The sequence below is a fragment of the Triticum aestivum genome, chromosome 2A, assembly GCF_018294505.1.
Source record: "Triticum aestivum cultivar Chinese Spring chromosome 2A, IWGSC CS RefSeq v2.1, whole genome shotgun sequence".
Classification (NCBI taxonomy): Eukaryota; Viridiplantae; Streptophyta; class Magnoliopsida; order Poales; family Poaceae; genus Triticum; species Triticum aestivum.
This window is the reverse complement of record NC_057797.1, coordinates 645665969-645670075: the sequence shown is the minus strand read 5'-3', so window position 1 is coordinate 645670075 and position 4107 is coordinate 645665969.

Here is a 4107-nt window from a genome sequence, read left to right as displayed (position 1 = left end):
GAATTTGATAGCAAAAAAGATCGTCAATGTCACTTAATATGTATGAGAATATTAAATGTAATATTAATATAATTAATATTAAACTCTTAAAGTTAATGTGACCTGTTACAACGCACGGGCATTCTTCTAGTCATTTTATTAGCTCATGAATACTTGAGCATCCTTTTCTCGTATTTTGCATTTACTAATTGCTAGTACTGCTATCTCACCGCTCAATCAACCAGCTATGCACAAGCAGCAGTGGTCATTATCTTTTGATCACCGAATCTTGACATGTCTTTGCACTCTACAACTTCTTCTACTCCTTCTGTTTAGGTGTGAAAGTCATCTTACGAAAACTAAATAATCTCAAAACACTTGGACACGGTATATCAACCAAGTGGGTCGTATATGTTTTTAATGACTTGAGACTACCAAACATGACATGCAGTTATTTTGAGTTACCTCGTTTTTCCCTCCGTCTTGATCGCGATGCACAAACTAAAATGACTTATAGTACACCTAGACGGAGGAGTAGTTATTTTGAGGGAAAACTTTGCTTTTAGGCTGGTTGTAATGGGGAGTATCATATACTAGTATCATGCATATGATACTAGTGTATGATACTACCTCCCTAATGCATAGTATCATATATTAGTATCATGTAGTATTTTATTTATTGTCATGCATGACACAAAGTAACATAGCATTTATTATGATACGGTATCATGATATGATACTACACCCTCTCTTTCTTCATTTAATGCTATGACATCTCATCAAAATTGCCTAGTTGGCATGCATGATACTAGCTATAATACTATCATTACAACCAGCCTTAGGCTGCCCGTAATGAGAGTATCATAGTTACTACCTCCGTCTCGGTGTATAAGTCATTCGCGTAGTTCTAGGTCGATAATTTAACTATCTAAATATATATTATATGTGACAAAAAATATATATTTAAAAACTACATCCGTGTGGAAATCTAGTGGTATACTTTTCATGACATATAACACATATTTAATTCCTTAAATCGATGACCTAAAACTACGCGAATGACTTGTACACCCGGACGGAGGGAGTAGTATCATGCATGCCAACTAAGCAATTTGGATGAGGTGGCATAGAATTAAATGAAGAAAGAGAGACTTGAGTATCATATCATGATACCGTATCATATTAAATGATGTGTTACTTTGTGTCATGTATGGCAATAAATGTAGTCATCAATGATACTAACATATGATACTATGCATTAGAGATGTAGTATCATAGACTAGTATCATATGCATGATACTAGTATATGATATTCCTCATTACAACCAGCCTTAGTATTTGTTACAACTGTACAACCACCCATGGATTACCGTTTTCCAAAGTGGCTTATTTCTACCCGTCAAAATTATCGTCAAAGTTAGGCTCAAAATTCTAGAAGGCATTATGAAATTTGCCTGCAAAGTAGCAAATTGAGGTTGCAAATGAAGCACAAATATGGCTGTGCAGGATTTGTTCTTGGCTACTGTAATGAACGAATAGAGCACAGGCCCACGCTTCGAGTGCCGTGCAGAACCGAATGAACAGTTCCGATGGGATTACGCACAAGCACAGAGGGAAAGAAAAGCAAAGCACGGGGGATGTGACGGTGTATTTCGGTCGCGATCGACCTCGCGTCGGTCGCGTGCCAGTGTGCTGCTGCTGCCGTGGGGTTGGGCCGGGGACGAGAGATGACGGACGAGCGGGTGCGTTGGCAGTGGCACGGCACCACCGATGGATGGGCATCTCCGCTGTGCTCCACAGGAGAAAAAACAAAACAAAACAAATGAATACCGCCTGCGTATCCAATCCAAAAGAAAGCCTATCTATCTCGAGGGAACGGAAAGGAAGGGCACGGCTCCTTCCCTGGCCTTGCCCTGTTATGTTAGGTCAACACAACACACGAATATATTACCCCATCCAAATATTCCCTGGCTGTACCATTATCTCTTGTTCTCCCTTCTGTCTGTCACCGTCTCCCGGTCCCTTCCACGGTCCATCTGCCCTCAGCACACCCAGATGGACCCACTCAAAATAAAAAGCACGCCCAGATGGACTGTACTGGAACCGTAATTAACAGATCAAATCGATTCTTCGTCAAATTACTACCAGTACTAGTGGTACTTAAATTTTTACGGAATTCGTGGGGAACGGGGCTAATAAACAGCCCATGACATAGTGCTCTTCCATAATCAACATGTACTACTCGTAGCACTCTAGGGAAGGAACTTAATGCGGCGTTGCAAACTTGTGCTACTCTAGTACTACTAGTACTAGTACTGCAAATCCATCTACTCTTATCCTAAGCCCCACTTGATGGGCATTTTTTTACAAGGTGATAGTAATGGCAATTGGTTTGCAACCGTATAGATTTGGCACCACACCACACCACATAGCGTGGCCACCGTGACCGAACTTTCCCCCCTGCTCCGGCGTTCGAGCACAGCAACGCCAGCACGAGATAGACGACCATGACCCCCGAAAAGAGAGAGAAAAAAAGAGATAGACGAGCATGCTTTTAAACATCTCCTAAATTTCCTGACATGTGAAAACATGTCGCCATTTCCGTTCCGGCGGAAAAGGTCGCGATTTCTGATGCAACCCACGTTTGTCCCCATCGTGGCCATTGTGTCATCGCTGGATTTAAATACAGCACTGTTGCCCGCCCGTTGTAATTTGGTAATTTCGTGAGGGAGTTCTTGTAAAATGCCGGCTCTGTTTAATACTCTATAAGTCCTTGGGTATTTTTCCCAAAAAAGAAAGGAAATAGGTACATGTGGTGTCTTTTATCCCCCTGTTTGCAAGTGCAGAGTACCGATATCTCTGCTGGATCCAGTCATGTTGAACGGTAGATATCCACACTTACCCGGGGGTAAAAAGGGCAAGTTTTTACTGCATGACCTGCGATCTAGATTTTTTTTAAAGAAAAGATCTAGAGAAAGATAGTACTATTACTGTATGCAGCAAGATATACGGAAATGATGTGCAGATGATGGATCGATCGCACGACAGTTGGACGATGCCACATCCAGCCGTTCACTGGACTTCGATGACATGCATGGACGACCTGATGTGCAGCGTCGTGCACAAATCGTTCGCGCATCGTCGTCTGCGTAGCAGCGCTCCAAGATATATGAGGATCCCGTGTACGTAGTTGTCATTTGAGAATACACCCGCAAAAAGAAGTTGTCATTTGAGAATAAACTAGTAAAGCATGTTTGCTTCAACCATGTGTATCCTTGTTGCATGTTCCCACCAAACCAGCGTTAATACGCTAAGCCGTTGAAAGGGAATTATGCCAATGTATTTAATGGACATGTTTTTTTAGTAGATGAGAAATGATGATGGTGGCCAGGGTATCACCATTTTCTGTTCTTGACTTTTTTTCCCTTGGAATAATAATTGTGGATATGTGCTACTATCTTTGTGATCTCTATGCGATAACTAAGTTTAGAGAATGACACAAAAATTAACTGCTAAACTGAACCAAAGATTAGAAAAATCGGGTATGTGCTCACATTAGCCTAGCGTACATGTGATAAAAAGAATAAACCTACCATACTTACTAGGATTTTAATCTCTCGCATATATTATTAACATAAAGGAGAATCTAGAGCGTATTCATCAGCCCAATGCGGAGAGAAAATCCTAAAAATCCCCAAGGTACAATGAAAAACGTTGGACAATTGGTAACACTAGCGGTCACGAGTCGCGCCCATCCTTAATGTTTGCAACTAGCACCAAGTCATGTCTTGGATTTTTGAAAGATTCACCTTCCGTACACCCTCAAGATTCATCATTTTTCTAGAGAGCCTCCGCCCCACGACGAAGATAGGCCTGGGGCGGCGTGGGCAGGTCACCCAAAATCAAAAATCACATATTAATCTTTCGCTAAAGCTACTAAAATCACATGAAAAAAGTGGTTGGGTTGGGATGGCTTCGACTATACCCTTGTTCCCGGCCGCCGCCGAGGAAGGGCACCCCATTCGTTCCGCATCGACTACGCTCTCGAGGGTACGGCCCACAGAAAAATTGGGCACCCAATTCAGAATGCCATACTTCGACGACTTATGGACCCATATCGAGGGTAGG